At 37.8% G+C, this 12333-nt stretch overlaps 1 long non-coding RNA gene and 1 other non-coding gene across 2 annotated transcripts in view; one reads left to right on the forward strand and one right to left on the reverse strand.

Annotated features, from left to right (window-relative positions):
* LOC126017947 (uncharacterized) overlaps positions 1 to 12333 on the forward strand; it is a 219439-nt gene that overhangs the window by 26804 nt on the left and 180302 nt on the right. The gene's annotated exons all lie outside the window — the stretch shown is intronic.
* Positions 5657 to 5786, reverse strand: LOC126019282 (small nucleolar RNA SNORA22). The gene has a single exon (XR_007499013.1). It is a non-coding gene; the product is annotated as a small nucleolar RNA SNORA22 (small nucleolar RNA).

Here is a 12333-nt window from a genome sequence, read left to right on the forward strand (position 1 = left end):
TGTAAGCTCTCAAAATATTAAAGAATGTTTGGATCAAAGAAAAATCTGGAATAGTTTCTATTGAATTACATTACTTTTATCAGGATGAATGTGTGTCATTCAGCTATTTAATTTCTCTGAAGGTAATTCATATAGTATAAAAATACACTAAAAATCAATTATATTTATTCTGTTTTTAAGGAAGTAGCCAAGGAACACCTACTTAAATCTATAGCACAAATGAGGAACCGACAAAAAATAGCAAATGAACACTCACTGGGAAAATACTAATGTAATTTCAGAGACCAACGTTGGCTAATACTAGTAAACCTGTGAATTAGTTACACATTATTAAAAGTAACTTGGGTAAAAAAAAGTTAAAGATAGACTTCAGCCAGGTTCTCGCGTGCGCCGTCTGGTTCCTCCAGTGTCGTCACTATAAAAAAAAAAGGGGGGGGGGGTGGGAGGTTCAGCAGCTCTAGGTGGAGGCCAAGCTCAACCACGTGAAGGTTTCTCAGGCTGCTGCAGATTTGAAACAGTTCTGTCTGCAGATGCTCAAAATGACCCCTTGTTGACTGGAGTGTCTTCAGGTACTAATCCCTTCAGACTCCAGAAAGTTTGTTCCTTTTTGCAGATAAAATGAATCTATGGAAGGTTTTCTAAACCCCTGTTCATGAACCAGTGACTATTCAATGGAATTAAATTCAAACGCCTATATGAGAACTTACCCATAATAATATTGTCAAGTCATAGCTTAATCTACCTCTCTGAATTTTTATTAACTTCTGCTTCACAAGTGTAATTATTTTATATACAATAGCATACAACAAAATACTTTGTAAAGAAAAAAGGTTAAAGGTAGATAATATCAACATGAAAATGTTGATGTCTTTTAGAGTCTCCCTCACAGAAAGATAATATTATTCACAAATATACATCAATACATTTAGCTATTTAAAAATTGATCAAATTTGATGAAAACTTAGATACCTATATAAAATTTAGTAAAAATTATAATTAAAGTCCACCCACTGAAAAGCCTCCAGGAGCATAATATCTCAAATATTTAAGGAAAAATAACATACCCTTATATATAGATTTTTAGAGACCTGAATAAATAGATAATTTTATCCTCATTTTATGAGCTATATCATAAGATGGTATTTAAAACTGGAGACAATAATATAAGAATAGCAAATGAGGGAAAATATAAAGGTCAATATCTTCCATAGAAAAATTACATAAGTAGTTTAAAAATTCAAGCTTTTGGGCCACAGCGATAGCACAGTGTATAGCCGGGAGTAACCCCTGAGTGTCACATGGTGTGGCCCAATAAAAGCAAAAAAAAAAATATTCAAGCTTTTGTATTCTAGTTTTTAAACAATGTTGAAACTAAGTACACTAAATTTAAATTACCACTAAAAAGTGCATAAATCAATGCATTATATCAACATATTAATCAGAAAATTAGTATCTCAATAAAGATATCACCTGATATTTAATATGCATGTAATAATGAAGATACGCTCAGTAAGTCAAAAGAATAGTAAATAATTCATTAGATGCTAAATTGTATCTTACTGAAAACCAAACAATAGAACAAAACTTCTGCTCATTACCTTTGATCTTTAGTAAATACATAAAAATACAGTACAGCATAGAGAACTGCGGGGTCCTGAAGCCCCCCCAGGGGGGACCCGGCCAGCAGGAATTAGCTGGGAAGGCTTCTCAGACAACCGCACTCCTATTTTGCTGAGTAGAAGAACAACCACACCTGTAAAAAATCTGAGAGAGGTTAATAATAAAGACCTAAGGCAATATCTCACTGCTCAAAGGCAACTTTATTTGACTACAGCTCCTTCTTATATAGTGAAGGAGAAGGGGGCAGTACAAAGGTGATGTCAGTCATACTTTTTGGCGCGAAGGTCCATACAAGGCAAGAATACATATCAGGTTACAAGGAACAAAGAAAGTAAATCATGCTCTAAATAAGGAAGTGGGCAGTGGGCTAGGGGGCAGGATTACCTGCAAGTCATGATGAACGTGCTGTTTCCATGGAAATTTCTAGTGACCTTCTAGCTGCATACCTAATTGCTTGACTATCAGGAGGTGGTGCAAGATGTGCTTGCCTCAGTGATCTCGAACAGACAATGTAGCATACACATAATAACTGCCTTGTTGACTCCGGAATGTAGTTGAGGGAGTAAGACCTCATTTCTGGGAATGGTACCGGGCCGTGTTGCTCTCCTCCGGGCTACAAGATTAATTATCTCTTGCAGCTGCACATTCCTTTCTCTTTGGCCCAAGAACTTACAGCAAGACTGCATGTAGCCTTTAGGTGAAAGGCTGGATTATGGCAGAAAGAACAGCAAAATGGCCTCAAACAAGTCACAGTCCCCAACATCTCCCCCTTTCTCTTCTAATAAAAGAAGGAAAGTCGTGAACGGGTGGAAGAACCGTGTCTTAGGCTACAAGGTTTGACCAGGTCGGACACGGCCAAAGCCGCATTTAAAAGGTGGCTACAGACGCCGTGGGTGTGCGCAGAGATCCGAATTATGCGCTGTAGCCTTTTAGGGCCGTGCCCTAACTGGGACCTTGCTAATCCCGTCGTAGGTGTCTCCACAGCCGAGAGCACAAGTACTGGAGCGAGCTCCGTTTGTTAGCTATGCGCTCTATCTCCTGAAAACTTAGTGGCTGGAAGGGCGGCTTGGTGACAAAAGCCAAGTTTTCACAGGAGTCACGCGGGGTCAGACGCTGGTAGTTGACCTGAATAGAGGTTTTTGCCTTTTCATCTACCTGGTTCTTAATAAAGGCAGTGATTTTGCGGAAAATCCATGGGCCAAGAGAAAAGAGCAGCATGAGGCTAATAAGAGGGCCCAAAATAGTGGACAAGATTGTGTGGAGCCAAGGGGAAGAGAAAAACCAATCCTGGTACCAACCTTGTTCTTCATCGAAATGTTTTTGAAAATCTTTTATACCATCACCAATGTGTTGAACGCTGTCTCTAACTAATCCTGTTTTGTCTTTAAAAATACAACATTGTTCCTTAAGGGCTACACAGACTCCCCCCTCTTTCATAAGGGCAAAATCTAAAGCACGACGATTTTGGAGAACAACATCAGCAAGGGAACTAACAGTATCTGTGAGAAATTGCAGGCTAGTTTTGATTTCATTAATGTCTTGTTCCACTGCTTGAGTAAGAGTACGGAAATTGGATTGAGAGGATACAAGAGAGTAGATACCAGTGCCAGCGCCAGTAGCAGCGCCAACAGCAAGGAGAACGGCAAGTGTAACGGAGGTGAAGGGCTCACGACGGTGTCTAGTGAGGGATTGAGAAGAATGTGGATAAGGTGAAGTGCCTGTAGAGGGGAAAGTGTATTCTGAATGAATGGTGATTTTTGGAATGAGAATAACGAGAATACAGTAGTCATGTGAAAGGAGAAAAGAGGAACGAATGATAAAAGGAGTAAGGCCAGAAGCACAGGCAAAATAAGTACTATTGGGAGCTAACAGATAAGTTTCTGAAGAGGAAGAGTTGGAGATGTCAATAGTTTCGTTGCACACATCAAGTAACTGGCTGGGAAGTAAAGAGTCGCTAGGCTTAATGCAGAGGCCAGAGCCTACGACTTGACCGACTGTAATGCCATGTTGAGGTTGAGCGTGCCAACGGAGGTCAGAAGGGTTGGAGGTAGAGGAAAGGTTGCCAAAGACTGCAACACCTTCATAGAAGGGGGGACGAGGAGAAAAACAAAGCCAACATCGTTCATAGGCAGGATCTGCACAACAGTGAGTTAATGATGCTGAGGCTGAATTTTCCAGAGAAGAAGTTCAGAGTCAGTGGTGTAGATAGGAGGTTCAAACGTTGTGATGCTTTCATAAAACGGCGAAACTGGTGAATTGCAGATTCAACAGTGTTCATAGCTGGTGTTGGAGAGCGCTTGGGTAGAGGCATTGACCATTTGCAGGATGAGGATAAAGGTGGAAACCGACCAACAGGTTTGATGATTATTTTAGGCATTAACAAAGCTAAAACATAATAATCATGATAAGCAAGAAACATTTCAGTAACAATATGGGGAGAAAATCCAGTGGAACAAACAAAATAAGTGGAGTTGGGGGCTTCAATGAAGATGGAAGAGTTGTTAACAATAATGGTTTGATTGCAAATGTCTGATTGTTGAACGGGGGGCACATATATGGTTTGAGTAAGCAAAGTTCCACGACCGTGACTTGTTTGCAATGGAGGTTGTTGGTGGCAATGGTGGGCAACCAAGGCAGCTAGGCAGAGTGTCTAATTCAGCATTGTCAAAGGTGGAGTCAGTAGAAACAGGTTTGCAGGAATGGTGGCTAGCAGGAGGTTTATAAGAAAACAGCTTGGCAGGAGGCAAAATGGTTACTTCATATAAAAATTATTTTTGAATACCACGGGAATGTTATTTGACCTCTGTTAGACTTTGGCATAAAAGAAAATTTTATAATTAACAATTGCTAATTAAAAAAAATTTTTTAAATTGAATATAAAGGATTTTTCTTAAACTTTTAGTTATTATGTAAAAGCTGGATGCTATTTTTTAGCCATAAATACATATTCTATAGGCCTGAACTTACACATAACAGGAAAGCCGGGTGACTGCAAAGTCCAGAAATTCTCCAGGGAAAAGTTATCCCCGATGGCCATTGAGAAATCTGGGGTTTGCCATCTCTCACACCTTCCGCCATGTTCTTAGAAGGACAAAGCTAGCTTAATACATAATTTTTAACACATGATTTTTAGTTGTAAGATGCCAGTCTGTGAACTGACCAGACTGAACCAGGTTGAAAAAATTAATTGAAATTTGAAAAATGGATAAGGCTTTAAAAATTGTATTATTATAAAATGTAGAGATAACAAATAAACAGACAAAACAAAACAACACTAAACACAACATTTTACACTGGTGGCCACTTTCATTCATCACAACAGACACATAAACAGATAAAAGGATTGATTTAAGACTTATTTATAAAAAATTGACAAGCGCTTTTAAATATTTAGCTAACATGTTTGTGAGAAGAAGAGAAAAAAAAATTTTGTAGAAAAACTTTTTTAGTTTTGAGAAGTACTTAATGTAGATGGAGTGGAACTTTGCTGAAAATAAATTTTAAGGTTTAGATTTAACACAAAACATTTTTAAAACAATTTTAATTTGAAGTTTAAAACATTAAGTAAAATGGTTAATGAGCACTGTAGAAGGAGTCTCTACTTGGAAGTATGAAATGATTTGCTGTAAATGAATAGGTTTTCTTTAAATTGGTTTTGCAGTAGAACAGTAAGACAGCTGCAATAAAGTGTTAAAATTTTTATGATTAAACACAATAGCATGAACTATGATTATTAAAGGTATAAAAAACTGATTTTTTTAAAAAACAAACAACTGTTTTTACTATGAAGACTTTAAGTGAATAATTTGTAAAAAATATTATATACCAAATTAACTAAATGCTTAGATTATTATAAAATATAGTTAAAGACATCTGATGTATTTACACACTTAGAACTTAAGACTAAAATTATATTTAATACTAGTTAATTTGCTTATAAAGTTTAGTTACTTTTATATATTACTTATAAAATTATATATAATATATTTTTCATTTATATTATTTTTTCACTGCGACACAAATATACAGATTTGTATAATGTGCTGATATTTTGAATGCACTTAAAATAATAGTTCTTTCAATGCAGAAATAAAGAACAACCATTGCTGTAGCACAAAGTTAAAACTAAGGGTACTATAAAGCACACCTAGGTGTTCACCGTGCATTAAATTAACTATATTGTTTAAAAAGGCTAACCACATTATTTTTCACATAATTTTGTAAATACTTTAAAAATTAAAATAAAACTTTTAATAGAAATATAAGACTTAAATTTAACACTTTTGTGTTTGTTTGGATTTTAAAACACAAAGAAGTTTTTCTTTTACCAATATTTTGTTATCTGTAAAGTGACAGAATCATGACCTTGCTCTAAAATTTTCTGAGAGGCAAAAAAAAAAAAGTTTATTGCCCTTATCTTCATGTTGCTTTTTAATGTTTTAATAATTACTTTACACCACTTAATGCACTAAACCTAATAACACATATCTGACGAAGTGTAGGGCTGACAAGGTGAAGCAGAGTCTTTCACTGATAACTCGGGGAGGGGCCAGCACAGTTAACAGCAGGAAGGCTAGAGGCAAATTATTTACAGTCCGCAGGGTGTAATGATATAGAGAAAAAAAAAAGCAATCTTTTAAGATTAATTACTAATTTATTGGAATTAGAGGGAATGGCAACCGAAGAGGGGAGTCTGGGTTGCAAAAGCACCATGGGGATCATGGTTTTATTAATTGATTTGAGAATATGCAAGAGATGCCACTTTTCAGATTTCTTTTGAATAACAAAGATTGGGTATTTCAAGGTGAATTGGAAGGCTTAAAGTGGGAGTGGCAGGGCCTGAGCTGGCTGTTTCCCAAGGCTGGCAGGAAAGAGGCTGAAGGAGGCTGAGGACTGGTTTGAGCAAAATGTACTGAGTAAAAGGTACATTAGGCTCAGAAGTTTTAACAGCAAAGTGTAGATATCGCAAGGTTTTATGGCTTAGCAGCTGATACTTTGTAATTATCCTGCTCACTGTGCCCTTAGAATTTTTTGTAGGCACTGCAGCAGTTTCTGTTTTATGGCACTCAGCCTGACTTTTATTAGTTTGTTTCTTTGAATTCTCAAGAGGGGGGGGGCTTGGCCGTGGAATTCAGTGGGCAGAGGACAGACAGCTATAGATTTAGGAGGGCGGGGGAAAGCCTGAAGGGCAGAAACTTGTGAATTAAGAGAAGCAGCCTGTTTTTGAAGGCTTAAGATTTGTTTAAGATTTTCAATTTGGCCAAGTAGTTTCATTTCTATAGCTTTAAGAGGGGAAGCGGTGAGAGGAGGGAATCTGCCATGGTTAGGGACTGAACGTTCTCCGCGGTAGAGGCTGCTGAGCAGGCGGGGGAAGACTTTCTCCATTAGGGAGAAAGACAGGAAAGGTAGCGCTGGTTTTTGAGCCAAGAGCATTATCAAGTTTGTTAGAGAGGTGAGAGACCATGGATGTAATTGTGGTGAGTTGAGAGCTTAAGTCAGAAAAGGAAAAAGGGGGGGGAGGGAGAAAGCAGCAACAGTTTTTTGCCGGTGTGGGGGAGCTGCTGGAATGCCGGCTCTGGGGAGCGACTTCCAGGCACAGAGGGCAGCAAGAGCCATGTTGGCAAGCTGGGACCTGGAAAGTGTGTGCTGTACCTTTAAGGTATGAAAAGAGGCGAGGCCAGCTATAAGAGCTTAGAGATCAGGATTCCTGCCTATCTGCAAGGGCTTTGCAGCGGAAAAAAAAAGTTAACTTCCCAAGAGACAAAGAGTTCAGCTTTTAGATTCTAAGCAGGAGAGCGTGTAAGGGGCTTGGGGGCCATAGGAGGTTACGGCTTGAAACGGCTCTTTGAGGCTTTTCCAATTAAAGGCTTTGTATTGTTGCAATTGCTGGCTAAGGAGGGGAGGGTGGTGAAACAGGGACGGAGCTGAAGCTAGGGAAGTGAAGGGCTGTTTAGGATTTTGCACAGAGGGTGCAGCGGCAGAAGTAAAGATGAAGGGTTAGAAGAGGAAGGAAACTGAGAGACAGAGTCAGAGCGAGAGGGAGCCCAGGAACACTAGATTTTTGGCAAACATCATGAACAAACATTAAAAAATTACAAATATCTTTTTTGGTAACCTCTATATGTCTGGCTTTCAACTCAGACTGTATATATTTAATGAATTTAAGTTCAGTACTCAACGAAAACACCCATGGTAGCGTATCCTATGGGTGAAGCCCCAAAAGCCAATCAGGGGCGGCGATCAGAACGACTGGAAAAACTGCAGTTTAAATTTTTGATTAAGGCTAACTCGTTTCAACGCTTACCCTGATGAGGTATTCCTGCGATTTATGAAACAGCTCCGGACTCGCCGACCCGTAGTCGTTCGGGGTGTGGCGGTGGTCTTCGAGCCCAGCGTTGGGCGCCAAAATGCGGGGTCCTGAAGCCCCCCCAGGGGGGACCCAGCCAGCAGGAATTAGCTGGGAAGGCTTCTCAGACAACCGCACTCCTATTTTGCTGAGTAGAACAACCACACCTGTAAAAAATCTGAGAGAGGTTAATAATAAAGACCTAAGGCAATATCTCACTGCTCAAAGGCAACTTTATTTGACTACAGCTCCTTCTTATATAGTGAAGGAGAAGGGGGCAGTACAAAGGTGATGTCAGTCATACTTTTTGGCGCGAAGGTCCATACAAGGCAAGAATACATATCAGGTTACAAGGAACAAAGAAAGTAAATCATGCTCTAAATAAGGAAGTGGGCAGTGGGCTAGGGGGCAGGATTACCTGCAAGTCATGATGAACGTGCTGTTTCCATGGAAATTTCTAGTGACCTTCTAGCTGCATACCTAATTGCTTGACTATCAGGAGGTGGTGCAAGATGTGCTTGCCTCAGTGATCTCGAACAGACAATGTAGCATACACATAATAACTGCCTTGTTGACTCCGGAATGTAGTTGAGGGAGTAAGACCTCATTTCTGGGAATGGTACCGGGCCGTGTTGCTCTCCTCCGGGCTACAAGATTAATTATCTCTTGCAGCTGCACATTCCTTTCTCTTTGGCCCAAGAACTTACAGCAAGACTGCATGTAGCCTTTAGGTGAAAGGCTGGATTATGGCAGAAAGAACAGCAAAATGGCCTCAAACAAGTCACAGTCCCCAACAGAGAACTTGTTTTTGAAGGCTGGAAAACAATATGTTTATAAGAACATTCAACACTACAATCATGCTAAACAGAATATTGGCATTAAGGTAGTCAAAGTGAGTATTATAGAGTAAAGACAATAAAAAAAAACTAAAATTTTTTGTGAAAATCAGGAAGAAAGAAATTAAGATTCTCAATATTATATTCATATAATTATATGTTCATAATTCAAATTGATTCTGAAAATAAATAGAACTTATCTGAATAAAGGACCTGTCAATACAAAAAGCAATTATATATTCTGATATTAGTGGGAAGAAAAGTGTTGGAGGCCGATAGGAGGGTTTTTATGAATATTTTTGGCAACTGTTTACTCACCAACCCCAAAGCATCCTCAAACCTGGAAACTTCATTTCTTTGATATACAGATATTGAACTCTTCAGAGATAGAGAAAATGAAACACTACTCAGAAGTACAAATTGAACAATGCCCAAAGGAGTGTGAACCTTCTTAGAAAAGAATCATCAAGAGCAGGTCAAGATAATATGAAAAGGGCCATCAATTGTCCCACACTCTTGTCTTCAAAAATGCCCTAGAAAGGAACCGGAGTGGTGGCACAGCAGTAGGGCGTCTTCATTGAATGCGCTAACCTATGATAGAATGTTGTTAGATCCTCGGGCATCCCATGTGGTGCCCCAAGCCAGGAGCGATTTCTGAGCGTATAGTCAGGAATAACCCCTGACATCACCGGGTGTGGCCCAAAAAACAAACCAATAAACAAAAATGCCCTAGCAAGACTCTTACCCAGTTGTGAGTAGTTTAGGAAAAACCCTACCATAAGGGTTCCGAGAGATAGTGCAGCAGGTAGGGTGTTTTCTTGCACACAGCACACATGGGTTTGATTCCTCAGACTCTGTAAAGCCTCAAGTCCACCAGGAATAATCCCTGAATTCAGGGCCAGGGCAAAGTACTGAGCACAGCCAGGTGTGGCCCCAAAAAACAAAAACAGAAAGCTAAAGAAAAAAAAAAAACCTCTATTATCAAACCAACTTTGTAAACTTTGTAATGGCAAATAGATATTCCACACGGCATATCTCTCTCTCTCTCTCTCTCTCTCTCTGTCTCTCTCTCTCTGTCTCTCTCTCTCTCTTTCGCTTTTGCCTTCTCTCTCTTTTTATCTCTGTCTTCTCCTTCTTTCCTCCCCTCCCCTCACTCTTCCTGAACTCAGTCAGACTGGCACTCTCAATCACTCTCTTTCTCTCTTCCTTTCTATTTCTCTAAATAAAATTATTTTACTCAGCATTTGCCTCCTCCTAAAAGCCTCTTTTGTCAGAGTAGGCACTTCTTTCATAACCTGGGCAAAGTACTTGGGATTTTTCTTTTTCCTCCAGTAGAGAAATTCCTCATTCCAGCCTGAGTCCATGTCTCCTAGAAAACTAGAGTTATGAGCACCAGTTCCTATGCCATGTAGGTCAAGTGGACATAATGTGCAGCTTGACAGTGCCTGTTGAGCTATTGGAATGCAACATAGATGCTTAGAGCTGACTTTACCAATCTAAACCTTAAGCTTCCCAGATGACTACACTGGGCTAACCAAAGAGGTAGAAGTGCTTTTTTTTTCTTTAAAGATGCCACCCTTACTCTGTACCCAAGTCATCTGCAACACACTGAGGAGAAGCCAGGAGCCACTTTTCAGTAGGAGTCATTTTTCCTACCTGCAGCAATGCTAAATAAATTTCATGCAGCATACAAAGCATAAAAGACATTCAAAATTTCACATCAAAATGAGGAAAGAAATGTATAAGTACAGTGATAATTCCAAAACTTATGAGAAGCATTACAGAATAAAGTCTAAGTAAAAGTGAATACATCACCATACTTGAATACTCTAATAGTTTGTGGAATTTATTATTGCCAAATTACTTATGATTTGAATAAAAATTGTATCAGAATATTTAGTCTAAATTTTCAAGCTTATTTTGATAATTAGGTGGCAGCTGAGGAGGTGGCTTAAAGAGTTGGCGTTCATGCTTTGCATGTGGGAATCCTAAATTCTATACATAACACCATATGGGTTCTAGGCACTACTGGGAGTGACTTACCAAAAATTAAAATGGAGTTTATTGGCAATAAGAACTCACTTATAGATAATTTTTAAGAAACAATTCAATTTATTACAAAGTAGTAATAAAATTTTTTGCCTTAAGTACTAAATAACAAGAATTCTAAAACCCGAGTATTTAAGACTTGTTATATTCATATATATTCATATTTATAACTTGTTATATTCATATAAATGTAGAGACACTAGAATAAAAAGTATTAGGTAGCCCAGAAATAGACAGACACATACAAACACTTGATTGTTCAGCCTAAATACTTCTGAAATTCAACACAAAAGGGATAAACATTTAATAAGCACTGTTTACTTAACTGAATGTCATGTTAAAAAGAAACTTTGACATTTTCTTTCTGAGACATACAAAAATTCATTGCAAATGGCTAGAACACAAATTAGGAGATAAAATATATCATGAAAATATCAGGAACTTTTAAATAAAGTATATAAAAAAACTTTTGATAAAAGATCACAGTAAAATACAAAAAATTTTCCAGAATCATTTTTGCCAGAATTACTTTTTATTTTTATTCTTTTTATAGCAGAATCTTTTTACATAATTCTTTTTATTTATTAAAAAATAAAAGGTTAACATATTCCTTTGATTTTTACAATCATCATTTTTATGTATGCCTTTATTAATGTACATTAAAAATGACATCTTTTACCAATGGCTAATAGAAACTCAGAATGAGATTTAAAATAGTTTCCAATACCAGAGACATGAAGCATAAAAACTAATTAGCAAACTGAACTTTATTAAAATGAATACATTCTATTTTAGAAAATCAAGAGAATGAGATAAGAAACCAAGACAAAGAGAAAATATTTTATTTTATCTTATTTTTATTTATTTATTTTATTTTGGGCCACACTCTTTGATGCTCAGGGATTACTTCTGGCTATGCACTCAGAAATCGCTCCTGGCTTGGAGGACCATATGGTACACCGGGGAATCTAACCAAGGTTTGTTCTGGGTCAGTCATGTGTAAGGCAAATGCCCTACCACTGTGCAGTCTCTAGAGTCCCAAAGAAAAAATATTTTAAAATATTCCTGATAAGGACTAATAAAAGAAATGGACAAAGAACTCTTTATACCCAATAGAAAGAAGTACTTGACTAAAAGGGAACCAAAAGTTTTCATGGCACTTCAGCAGAACAAAAAATGTAAATGAAAATAAACCAGTAAAAAAGGAAAAGTTCCTTATAACACATTATCAGGGAAATAACAGCTAAAACAACAGTGAGATTCCTTCCACTACATACTTATCTAAAATTAGACCACAGACAACATTAAATGCTGTTAAAGAAATGCCTCACCAGGAACTTTCATTCATAGATAGTTACAATGGGTAGAATTTTTGTCTGGTACATGACCAGCCCTAGTTCAAGTCCCAGAGCCCAAATGGTCCTTTAGAAATGCCTGAGTGATCACTGAGCAGAATTAGGAATAAGCTCTGAACATGGATGG

This window comes from Suncus etruscus, chromosome 9 (genome assembly GCF_024139225.1).
Source record: "Suncus etruscus isolate mSunEtr1 chromosome 9, mSunEtr1.pri.cur, whole genome shotgun sequence".
Lineage (NCBI taxonomy): Eukaryota > Metazoa > Chordata > Mammalia > Eulipotyphla > Soricidae > Suncus > Suncus etruscus.